The 13,334-nt window shown below is 40.8% G+C and overlaps 1 long non-coding RNA gene across 1 annotated transcript; it reads right to left on the reverse strand.

Annotated features, from left to right (window-relative positions):
• Positions 1-1,279: 1,279 nt before the first annotated feature.
• Positions 1,280-11,854, reverse strand: LOC137151115 (uncharacterized). The gene is made up of 4 exons (XR_010919183.1): positions 11,651-11,854; positions 5,678-5,752; positions 4,029-4,061; positions 1,280-1,670 (listed from the first exon to the last, which is right to left on the reverse strand). It is a non-coding gene; the product is annotated as an uncharacterized lncRNA (long non-coding RNA).
• Between the last annotated feature and the right edge of the window lie 1,480 nt (positions 11,855-13,334).

The raw sequence follows: 13,334 nt of genomic DNA on the forward strand, positions 1-13,334 counted from the left end.
CATCACATAATTCCAATACAGCAACGTTGCAATAACATAACATTTTTTTTATACATTTCATTAATTACAACTTGGGTACATTGCGTGCGTACACAAACACAACCTTGTCCAATGTACACAATGATAGAATTAATGCTATTAGTGGGTAACAAAGCATATTGACAATTTCATACATCCAATTCATCTTTTTTACAAGGGTATGTATATTGTGTAAGTGGTTCTTTACAAATATATCCCAATTTTGATCCCAACACGGCTTTACGTGTGCAGCTTTGTAAACTAACCAATGAAATTTCATTTCCTTCTTTCAATCCCCATATCAGGTGTTCAATAGGCCATAACACTCCACTTTTTACATTGAGGCCTAGGAGGACTACTCTGTGTATGTCCATGATGCAAGCAGCAGATATTGTCATTACATACGCTGTAATCTCTTGAGCCTGGGCATCTACTGTGAAATTTAACATTTTTCACCAATGACTTAAGGCCCTTTCTTGGGTGGTGGCATCATCCCAAATCAATTTTTTTTATTTCATCAGGCAGGACTCCACTAAGTCCTTGTCGGATGAGACCTTGGCCTATTTCTTGAGCCCAAAGTTGTGCTTGTATGCAACCTAAAGCTTTGGAGGTAGCATTTATTATAATTTTTGTGAGATTTAATAGGCTCAGGCGTGCTTTTTCATTATTTATTTCCCAGGGTACTAATATATCTCCAAGTAACTTTTCTCCATATCCCAAAACTGAATGTGTGTGTACTATGGGATCTGATAGGGCTCCAAGGCTTCTGCCTAGGATGCTTAATTTGTTTGTCAAAACTTTTTTATTAATTGCATTCAGCACTTTTGCTGATGCTTTTATACCTCCCAAAATATTTCCTCCAATGTCTCGCTTGGAACGTGCATGTGTGTTAGCATTGTGTGTTACCCAGGTGTCCATCCAGTGCATCCATTCTTGTACTAAGGGTGTTACAAATGGTGTGCAATGGGGATGTAGGTGGGATATGTTAATATTTTGTATGCCTACATGTACTTTCACAATGTGTACCTTTGGAGTCTCCAGTACTTGGCTCTTATAATTTTTTTTTAACACCAAGTCCCCAACATTGTATTCTCTGGGATTGTGAGCACAATGTACAACTGCACTCAGATAGGTGTTTATGTACATCACTACACTTGCAAAGGGATTAACTAAAACCCATTGTAGATAGTATACCTTCAGTTCAGTAACAGGTGTCTTTTTCTTTATTAGGTGGAATATCCCCATGTAGTAATAGCCAAAATCGGCTTTATTATAAATTACTTTAGACCGATTTTGATACCATAACTGTGTTGCTCTGTTTCTCTTTGGTCCAATTCACTCTGTGTAAATAAATCAAATAATCTGGGCCAGCTTCTTCTCGGGGGGTACTCATTTTGGTGACATTAATTGTGAGTTGCCTCTCAAAATTACAAAAAGTCATTATCTTAAGCTCCAAAGCATCTTCCCACAGCCACACAATAGTGGGCTGGGGTACCATCCCACAACATCTGTCTGAGATTGCACCATCTTTCCCGTTCACACCCAACATAGCACAGGAAACACACACAATAAAACAATAGCAAGAACACCATACAACTTTTCTTCATATGCATATCTTGATCTTGTGCTTTCGTGTGCCATCTTGGATCTGTCTACAAACAAAACACAAAACAAAAGCGGGATCTATAGAACCAATTAATATCAATTATTTACAACATATATTTAATTTTCATATCTGCTGTTATCCAGCGGCCTACCAAATCATATGGCATAATAGAGGAATTGTACTGTGGTATTCTATAATTCCCCTCACTTATAAATTCTGTTGGTTCTGCTGAGAACCACATGAGTTGGCCGTCATCGCACTCAATTTAGGTATTGCCAGTGCCCCAGGCCCATACCAATGCCAACATTTCTTTTTCACAAGGGGTAAAAATGATCTCTGGTCCTTCCAGTACTCAAGAGGCAAATGACACTGGCTTTTGACCAGAATTTCCCTCCTGGCTTAAAATAGCTCCTATTCCCTTTGGGGAATGATCTAACTGCAACACAAATGGTTTAGTGTTATCTGGGTATACTAATGCAGGGGCGGAAATTACCGCTTGCTTTAATTTTAATAGGGCCTGCTCCTGTTCTGGGCACCACTTCCAGGGTACTCCCTTCCTCAGTAGTTGATACAGTGACTGTGCCTTTAAGGCAAAATTCTCCACATGGTTACGGAGCCATCCTGTAAGACCTAAAAAGGAATGCAATGCAGAGACATCAGTGGGCCTTTATCTAACACCTAAACTTTTAATTATTTGTTAAGTCACATGCAGCATCACTCATGGGAAATTATTCTCATGTTTAGGACCAACCACTGCTATTTATTCCTTGATTTCTCTTCTTTCTTTGTACTCTAGTGCCTTCTCTCACCCTTTTCTATCTCTGGGTCTCTTCTTTCTGCATTTTCTGCCCTGCAACAATTCCCAATTTCCCCCATGGTTTCACTCCTACACTGTTTTCCATCCCATCTGAGAAAAGGTCAGTGGTTACGTAAGTTAAAGATCACATGTAAAATGTCTTCGTTAGACATGAGTGCTTACACACATTAGATTAACGTGGACAGAAACTTCACAGTTCTTTAAGTCATTCTTTCAGGCTGCTTGCACATTCAGGAAGACAGCACTGCATTTATACTCAGTTTGCATCTGAAAGGTTATTTTTGCAACCCTGAAAGCTAGAAACTTTTTTTATGAAAGTTTAGATATACCATGTGGATCACATGAAGATATCAAGAAAGCTGTATGTTTGACACCTCATGCCACTGTTTCAGCATGTGAGGCATAGCACAGGTCTACAATGTAGCTACTGGAGGATTCTTGCTGCAGTACAGGGGATGCAGGCAGTAGAGGGAGCTAATGCCAGGAATACAGGCTTCTGCCAGGCTGACCAGAGACAAGGTATGGAGGCCCCATACATGCTGCCTTCAGCCACATATAAAGAACACACTCCTTCCCTGCTGCCTCTACTTTTGTTTCTCTGGGCTTAGCAATGGGCAGGGGATGGAAGCTCTAAACTGAAATGTTGTCTAGAGAAGGGTTTCTGAGTGGATGAGTGTGAATTTCTGAGCTTGGAGAAAAAGGTGGGCTGGGGAAAATTCTGAATTTGGAACTAGACAGGGAAGGGATATGGTACGGGCAGAGGATTTGGTACATGGGAGGATGGGAGGAAGAAGGCTTTTGAGCTGGGGGAATCTGATGGAGGTTGAATTGTGAGGGAGTAGCAGGAGCAGGTTTGAGCCAGGATCCAGAAAGGCTGTCTGGGAGTAGAAAGGCTTTCAGCAGAGGGGAGGGAGGGTTCTGTGGTGTAGGTAGAAAGGGAATGGAGGGCAGGGGGGAGAAGGGTTAGCTTAGGGGAGATCAGGCTGGGAGAAGTTATTATGGGAGCTTGGAGCTTCTTCATTGAAAGGGAAATGGCTATGAGAGGCGTAAATTAGTTGAACTGGTGAATAAGCAACACGCACACACATGCAATAAGGGGGTAAGAGCTAGACCGAAGCGGGGGGTGTCAGGGAGATTGTGACTGGGAGAAAACGGATCGCAAAAGGAGACATTCGTTTTTTCCACCCTGCTCTTTATTGTAACGTTCCCCAATTTTTCATTAGGAAAGGAGGTGGGTTATGGGAAAGAAAAGAGTGAGAATCCTTCTCTTCCAACTTCTCCTCCAATCTCCCTCATCCCCCACCAAAAGCCTTTCAGGGACATGCTCACCAGTGTCCCAGTTTAATACTTTGAAAATCTAATTAATTTTGGGGGAGGGAGAGAAAAGTTGCAGATTACATGTTACCTGATGAAGAAGGATGAAAATGCTTACAAAAAACTCTTCTTCCTGTATATAAAGAGCAATGTAACACCTGACTTGATGGAAGAAGTTAATAAAAAAAGCCAATGCTGCTGTACAGGAGACTGCAGTCCACAAAAAGAAAACCCAAATGGGGTAGGTTGGTGGGACATTATGGTATCACTCACCAGTGATTTTGCACACCAGCCCCCACTCATGATCTACAATAGAGAAGAAAAGACAAAAAGTGAAGTGAGGCCAGGAAAGACGAGATGTAACAAGTTACATTTCTAAAATGGAACGGCAGTATGTATATTTAACCATAGTGCTCAGTAAACAGCATACAACCATTGTATTTCTTTAAATTGTAGCACTAATATTTTTCACCAAGTTTAGTAGACTTAGGCCTTGTCTCCACAGGATAGTTGTACCACATAAATCAGTTCCGGAGGAGGAGTGGGGGATAGAATGTGGAGGAGAAAACCATGAGGGAGTGGAGGCTGTGTGTATGTGTATAGGCTAGAAAGTGAGATAGAACCTGACAACAAAGGGAGAGATTGATTGCTTATAGTGGGAGAAAAAGGATGTGCATAAACTTCTGGAGGTGAGCCTATATAACATGCCATGTAGGTTGGGATTGAGGGGAGCCTGCCTGTGTTTGTGTCAATAGATTTGGTGAGTGCAAGGAAAGGAAGATTCTTGGGGACTTTGCATGTGTTTGGACATTTGTTCAACTTGAAAGGCGGGCAATAGAGCATGTTTGTGTGAGAATGAGAGAGATTTTGGGGGCATGAAGCAGGACAACTGTTATTTGAGTTAGGAAAGAAAAATGACAGTTTATGGTGGGAGAGGTAAAACAGCATAGAGAGAAGATGAAGGTGTGAAGAGTACAGAGAAACTGAGAATGGGGGATACAAAAGAGAAGGGAAAGGAATTATATTTTTATGCCAGGGTTTGGATGAAACCGTTGAAGCTGGTGGATGTAACAGCCGTCCCTCGTTCAGAATAAATGTAAAAAGCAGCTAAGTTCCTTTGTGGAGTAAGATAGCTGAAATAATATGAGCCACCTCTGAAACCAGGGCCCATGCAAGGAACTATACAATGAGAGCAAACATAGGGGGGCTGGGTATTGTTTGGTAAAGCTCTGTGTGTGTGTGTGTCTGTGTGTGTGTGTGCGCGCACGCACACATGTGCATGTAGGAGAAATGTTACAAAGGCAGACTGAGAATGAAGCACCAGAGATAGCCAGAGAAACACTTGTAGCGTGACTGTGAGAATAAAACTGAGAGAGAGGTCTTTTGGGCAGTGCTGCTTGGAAAGGGCCTTGGAACTCTGAGCAAAGAAACTCCCTCCTGTTAAATTCTTCCTTTGTTCAGGGAAACAGAACTTGTAAATTAACAGGATTGCATCAAGGAAATACCTGATTCCATCATCAATTTCTCCTCTTAACAGAAACACTCTGCAAGACCCTGAATATACAACATAAAAAAAGAAAGTTGGAGGGGGAAGAGGAAAAAATAATTGTTCTATAATGGAGATAAATGATATTTGGGGACAACAAACTGAAAATGACATAGGAAAAGATAAGACACACAATAGAGAAAAAGGAAATATGGAGCTGAGGACAAGGGAAAAGAACAAAAGTAAGAGAAAATAAATTTGTAAAAGTTTTTACTTAATAGAAAGAGTAGATGTAAAATGATGCAATAAGTAAGAATTTTTTAAATTAAAAACGATGGGATAATCTGTGCTGGGAGACATAAAATTTGCCTATGATCAGCTCGGGCTAGTTATCCTGTCTCCCTCCCATTTTTGTCTTTATGTTGAACAAAATTACCTTTCCTCATTTTCTCCAACTGATTTACTGTGGTTCCATGTACTTCAACAATACATTTCAAAGAGCTGCTATTGTCTGTTCAGAAAAATTGGAAGTGTGAAATGTATCACAATTTTAATACATTTTTCTTTTTACTGGCTTTATGTTTGTAACTTGATATTTGAAATCCACATGAATATCCATACAAGCCTGGTGGGGTTATTATACATGAAACTGCTTTCTATTAAAAAAAATGCCATCTATGCAGGATTCCAGCTTCTTAGCACAAGATTGGCAGAACGACCCTATCTCTTAATGTATTTGACCCTTGAGGCCAGCAGGAATAGGGTAAAGCCATTGTGCCCATTCCCCTACTGTATATAAATATCACCATCTAAACATTCTAGTTGGTTTCATTCAGCAAAGGAACTCCCCACAGAAAACTGCACCTCTTCAGTCTTCATCTAGTAATATCTAGCAATACTTTCTGGGTTTCCTTTACTATTCCTCACTTTCTAGTGGGTCTGGTCTGGTTGTTAAATATGAGGCCTTTGCCTACCATGTATAGATTGGGTATCTGGTTTTTTTGTTTGGTTGGTTGGTTTTTTTTACAGTGTTTCAGTGCTTGTTTTCCTGGGTGTTTTGGCGCTCATTTTTCTTGGTGCTTTGGCACCACTAGCCATTTCTGCCTCTGACTTGTTTCAACCTGTTTGCTCTTTTTCTCCCGCTCCAACCACAGCACTGTTGCAGTGTTTTCATTAGTTTCACAGCCAGCACTGTTCTTGATTCAGGGCACTCCAGCACTAAAATCTGTTAGGCAATTTGATGTCTCTTGGTTCAGCACCTCTATCAATATTCTGCACTTGTTTGGTCCACTGTCTGGGTCTTCCTTTAACACAAGTAAGTTTCCTTTTCTCTCTTTTATTTCAAGTACGGCATTCCAAGAGGAAGGAAGAATGCTTAATGATGTCAAACATCAGTAAGGTAGAAAAATATTTCAGACTGATGACCATGTTAATTGCATCATCTGCCTTGGAGATTTGCAATGGTGCCACCCCACTCAATGAATAAATGAGTACCACCAAGCTCTCCACAAGACACCCTAGGGAGACTTCTGTAAGTTTGGCATGAAGTCGGTCTGCATGCTTGGAAGGGTCAACACAACACTCAAACTCTATACAAGAAGCTGAGGCACCAAGAGAGGGCCAGCTTTCCCCTGACACACCCTTGACTCCAAGCAGCTCCATAACTGAGCCTTTGTGTTTTTCCTTTCTGCTATCACATGCTCAAAGCAGAAAAGAGAACAGTGATTTTGGGTGTTAGTATATACTCAGCAGCCTGGCCTGGTCACTCCTGGATCTCCATGAGGCTGCCATGAAGCCCACAGTAAGAGATGCTTCTCACCCTGCTTTGTCAGGTGGGATCTGTTGAAGTGGTTTTTTGGTTTTTGTTTTGGGTTTGTTTGGTTTTTGAGGAGTGGGGGGGTTGCACACCAAGGCAGATGCTCATACCCTGAAATTCAATATTCCCAGCACAGGAAACTTTGGCTTCAAAGCTGGTGTCCTAAATGCCTCTTATGATGAGGATGCCAGCTCAGAAAGTGACAGTGCTTCCTGAAGCACTTGTGAGACGCCAGGCCACCTCATTGCCTACACAGTTGCAGAACCACTCAAGTGGATGCATACTGAAGACCAGGGAGGAGAAGGCTGCTATTGGACTCAGATGAGCCAGAAGTTTCCTATGATACCATCCTATCTCTTAAAGAGAATATAGTAGAAACAGAGAGTCAGAGACTGGTGACAATAATGATTACATGGTAAGACATCCATATAAAGAGAGACTGAATCATCAAAAGAACTGAATCAACAGAGGAATCATCATATAGCGAGGACAATAGGAGGAGTCAGAATAGAGATATACAATGAATGGTGAAGAAAACCTAAGCCAGGCATTTCCGTTTACTTGTTTTTATAGAAGAATAAGAGAGCATTTGGTTATTTAAAACTGATACAGGGAAACTTTTTTAAAACTATGCATAATTAAACCAGGGAACGCATTGCTATATGATATCACTGAGTGCAAGAATTTAGTAGGATTCACAAAAAGGATTAGACCGTTATGAGAACTTTTACAGTTACATTAGTTAGAATAGATTAGATCAATATATTATATCCTTAATGGCTTTTTTCTAACTGATAGGTGTTAGGAAGAAATTACCTCTTGGGACAGATTATTCCATAATTGCCTACTCGAGGGAGAGGGAGTCTCTTGATTCTTCCTCTGAAGCATCTAATAGTGAAGCCAATGTAGGAGAGAGGATACTGAGCTACATGGACCACTGATCTGCTCACTATGGAAATTCTTATGTTCTCATTAGCCAATCTTTATTTACTTGATTTTACTCACTGGCTCATTTGTTTTCTTCTGGTTGTAGGCACTTTCTACAGGCGTGTATATTATGCCTGATTCTATGTTTATCACACTCAAGTTCCTAGAACACTGGAGGCTACAAGCCAATAAGCCAGTCTCAGGATCTTGCTTCTCTCCCCCACACCTCACATCAGCCCCAGCATATCAGAGTACCAGAAGTTTACCTCATACATCTCTGATTTGAGAATTTCTGTTCACTTAACAGAATACATTTCTGTGTAGCTTGAGGTGGTGAAAGGTGAAAAATGCTTCCAGTTCCACCAAAAACACTTCCAGGACAGCTTTTTAGTGTCCCCAATCCAGAATTTTCCTACCTGGTCCGAGACTCTAAGATAGTCTGTTTGCAGCAGTATACACCTTTGTGCTCCCATAAACACAATTTATGTGAATCATGTTGTCTGTCTGCACCATTTCTGGATTGAGCCCAAGTTTATTAGACCAGGCATGAATAGTTCAAGTGCTAAGCTCTATAGGCCTGATTCCACCTATTCTCTACTGCCTCAAAACCACAGATACTCACATAGCTACTGCATCTCATGTAATCACATATCATTATCAGGCGATTTTGCTTAGCATTCCTTAGTTTTCCATTTAAACCAAATTGGGCAAATTGGGAGAGCTCCTCTTCTCTCTCGAAGTACATATATTCTGAGAGTCCTCATCCAGTGACCCCACTGCTCAGAAGCCTTGTCTGTGTATTTTTTCCCTTTGAACGCCAACCTCCTTTCACCATCAGTCGTGGCGGCTCTTTGATCTATTCTACTCTCATCGTGCCAGTCAGACAAATAATCTCCTGTCTTCTCTGCATCCTCAGCTAGCATAGTCTTGTGCCAGCAAATCCAGGTTTGGAAGTTTCCTGGCAAAATGACTAAATAATGCTCACTGGAGTCCATTGTGCCCTTAATTGAATGAGTTTTGGGTCAAAGCTATCGCATAGCCCAGTCTCACAAGTGCTGGGCGAGGATAAAGGTCACGTTCTCGATAAAAATGCTGTCTGGGATTTACATTGCTAACACTTAGGAGAGAACAGTGGGCAATCCAGCATGGCAGCTTCAAGATGTCTAAATTACATCATCATCTGGACAAAGTTGCTAGGGCTAAATTCACAAGAGAGATGCATACATTGCAACGCCTACCTTTTAGGTGCTTTATCACCTAGTGAAATCCACAAGACCAAATTAGACATCCAGGCTTCCCATACAATGCATAGGGAGAGTTAGGAACCAGAGTTCACAGAAGCCAGCATGCTTCATAAAGGTCCTTAGTTCTATGGGCTGCCTGTTCAAACAAGGTTCAAAATGCAAAATAAACACACCAGAAGTACATGTGATTGTAGCAGTCTCTCAGTAAAAGCAAGCAGTTTTTTTCCTAGCAGGAGCCTTCCTAGAAGACTGCCCTTGTGTATGCACTTTTGAAAATTACTAGCTGTCATGCCTCCTTCCCATGGGCTATTATGGGAATGTCTCTGGTTCCTAACATCCCAATCTTCAGAAAAATGATTCTGCTCTTCATAAGGATGCTGAGACATAAAGATACCATGGTCATTAAGCTCCACCCTTGAATCTCAAAGGGTCTTGTATTACCCTTCACGTTACTCTCCCCAAATGTTTAGTTTGCTTTCTGCTGATTTTAATTCAGGTAAATTGTAGTCTTATCTGATATCATCCAAGGCAAAGCTTTTGCTTCTCTGTGGGAAATTCCTGGTGCAGTCAAGAAATAAAATATCCTCAATCCTGTTAAAATTAGGTCTTTCATTGGCAGCTTCTTTTGAAGTTTATCCAGTGGTACAAAATACAATTTCCTCATTCTATGGTTGTGCAGCAGAATATGTCAGTACTAGCTGAAATGAAAACTTTGTTCTTGATATGAAGAGATAGCTTTTTGTCCTCCCTCTGGGGAGTATTGTCTTTGAAATTCAGACAGATGCTATTTGCAGTATCTCTAACTTCACAAAGCTATTCAGGAAAGATATTAGAAGTATGTTTTTCTCCTGGTACCTTCAGCACCATCAAATCTTCTGCTAGAAAAGATAGTGGGACAGATTTTCAAAACTGTCCACCTAAAGAAATGTACCATACTAAGAACCAAGTGGTTCCCTAGTATGCTTGTAAAACCCATCATGTCCACACAAAAAGTGATCTAAACAGTTTCCAAGCATGCCAAATACTGCTTGGATTAGACTTGTTTTACACAGGATTAAATACTGGTTTCAACTAAACTGTTTATTTCTGCCCCATTGTAGTGCCTTGTCAACTTTACATGTTAGATTATAGGTTTGCAGACCCTGCAGGCAAAATCCATTAATTTACAGTAGAAGCTTCATGGACTGGTTGCTCTTCTCCATTCCCGTCTCTTGGGGAAAGACAGCAAATCAGAGCTGCTACAGTAGGCAGTTAGAGGCAGAGCTCTCCCGGTCTCCTCAGGAGTTGACAGAAATGTTTGAGTGAGGAGCAGGGGAGAAGAGTACACAATACCATTTTCACAGGAGGGAAAGAGGAAGCAAAAAGATCCCAGCAGCTCAGGGTGTCTCTGCCCACTCTTGCCTACATGGAAAAATGGGTCTGTTCCTCTCCACTCAACTCTTCTCCTCTATGTTCTTGCAGAACCAGGCCAGGGAAGCGGAAAAAGGAGAACCCCCACTGGAGCTGCACATGCATGCCTGGGAGGGGGATGAAGAACCTCCACAACTAGTGTGTTTGTGTGTCAAGGGGTTTAGGAGTGGATGTGGTAGTAAAATATTAGTTGATTTAGGGATGAAAATATAGACTTGTGGGGCTGTGGCAGATGTCACACATCATTAATTGATATACATGGGATAAGTGCATAATTGATGGATGAGGCTCTGAGGAATGGACTGATATGGGATTGTGCTATACAGAATTAATTAACTGGCATTTTTTACTTTTGTGAGGACCTGGAAGCTGCCTATGTCATCATCAGATAGCACTTTATGCAAATGTGTCATTTCATGTAAATTAAATCTCTAATTTTTTGTCACAAGATGTTGACAAGTATGCCAGGGTGGATGGCACCAAGATAGGTTATATAATCTTCCTATTAATGTCCCACAGTGCACCAGCGGCCTTGAAAACATCTCCCACAAGCCACAGTTTCTGTCAGGAATTGAGGGATACATACCCAAGAGTAATCTTATTTGGACACAAGGCAAAACTGCAATAGTTCACAATACAAAGTAAGCATGACTAACATGGACTCACTGAACCATTTGTGTTTAAAAAGGTCCAGTCACACTGTATCAAAGTCCCTGCCTTCAGTGTGCCCTGGGATGGGTCTGCAGCAAACAAGCCTCAATTTCCTTTCAGCCTGTGGGGGTTTTTGAGAAGCAATGAAGTTTGGCTGCTACAATGACTTGGCTCTCCTGCTAAGCCATTTAATGAACATGCACCCATTCTGGAGTATACCAGTCCAAAAGACAAATACAAAAAACCCACAGAGTCTACATCCCAGCCTCAACCTGGACCCAACATTCATTCTGAGGTTCTGGTCTGTCTTCAGCTCAGACACTTTTCATAAAGCCCTCTAGCTTTAATCCCTTCCCGGCACCTTTTCAGTTTCTCCCCATCAGCCTCTCTTGGGCTCCTTTGGATCACTCCTTTCTTTTTTGATGAGCAGCAATGCCCAGAGCTTCATTCCTGGAGTCTTCTTTCTTCCCTCCCCAAGAGAAAATACTTCTGCTGTGGCCCTTTTATCTTTCCCTAAAAGGCCTAATTAGACTTGATCATCAGCAGGTTTCACTAAAACATTGCTAAAAATGCTTTCAGACACAGGAGACTTTTCTACAATAGCAGCTGGACTAGTTTTAAGAGCAGTTCAGCTAAAACTCACAGGAATTTTTTGGCAAATTTTCCCAATGTAAACATGGCTTTCAATATTTTGCAATGCACAAGTGTCCAACTATGTGCATACTCCCAGAAGCCAGTTTTGAAATTTGGCCCACTGTTGGTCATTCAGAGCAGTCTCTAAGAAGAAAGAAAATGGTTGGATCTCCACATCTCTTAATAAGCAGCATGCTGATTTCTGTCTTCCACTGCAACTTTAGAGCAGCTGTTGAAAATAAACCTTAAGTGGCTCCCTTTATGGATTAAGTAAATTATTGTTCCTTTCAATACCTTTATTAAAATTTAGCCAAAAGTTTTCAAACTTGGGTGCCTCAAACTTTATTTAGGCCCTTAAAAAGTAGTCTGGCAAGAGTACTGAGTACCTGGAGTTGCTGTTGATTTCAGTGGGAATTTGGTTTGTTAAGTACCTGTGAAAATTATGCTATTTATATTTAGGTGCCTAAATAAAGTTTTATGAACCTAAATTTAGGCACCTAAGTTTGAAAATTTTGGCCTTTTTCACTTTATTCACTGTGTTTGATAAGTCATTTGTATTGCACCACAGTTGGTAGTAGCAATATTCCACATCGCACTGAAGTACAGTAGTATAATGTAGCAACCAGCACGTCTTTCACTGGTTTGGGAATGACTTTGACAGCAGCCTTAGCTACCAAGTGACACAAGGATGTCATGCATGGAAGGCTGTACACAGAAGCGGATGTATCTTTGACACTCCTTAATACAGATTGTGCTTGCCAATCACTACATTTGCTGAGTCCAAGGAAAATCCATTTGTGTTTGTCTATAGAATGCTGGAATCCATGAAAACTAAAATAATTGGTGCAAGAAGTTTTTCCACATTTCTAACGTTACGCACAGGCTTTGAAAAAACATTATTATTCAAAAGCCTTTTATCATCATAAAACTATCTAATTATGACACAGACCTTCTTGTCATTGTTGGCATCATTATTTTCAGCTGCTGTAGCAATGAATGGGTGCAGATCTGGCATGGCTCAGAGTGACCATGTGTGATGTGATTACAGGGTTTTGGTGATTCATGCAGTTTTTGTTCTTCCAATAGAAGAAAAGTTTTTTGGTACCTGAATTGGAGGAACAATCATTTTGACAAACTTTTAAAAATGGTTAGCAAAGTCAATAGGAATTCCACGTTTTATACAATTTTTTCAGTGAATGGGTGTTGAGCTGGATTTTAAGAAAATGTTTGTATTCCCTTGGGAAAAAAATGTGCTACTGACATGTTTTTCAGTCTGAACGTGTTTCTTCAGGTCATTTAGGTCAGAATTACCCGTCCAGAGGTATTGAAAGTAGATCCCACAATAAATCATGTTCCTCTTAAGTCTTCCTCCCTCCCTCTGATTTTACTACAGTCTAGATTAAATTTAAGTA

This window comes from Emydura macquarii, unplaced genomic scaffold (genome assembly GCF_026122565.2).
Source record: "Emydura macquarii macquarii isolate MOO-44397 ecotype Brisbane River unplaced genomic scaffold, CSIRO-AGI_Emac_v2 contig_1043, whole genome shotgun sequence".
NCBI classification, from domain to species: domain Eukaryota; kingdom Metazoa; phylum Chordata; order Testudines; family Chelidae; genus Emydura; species Emydura macquarii.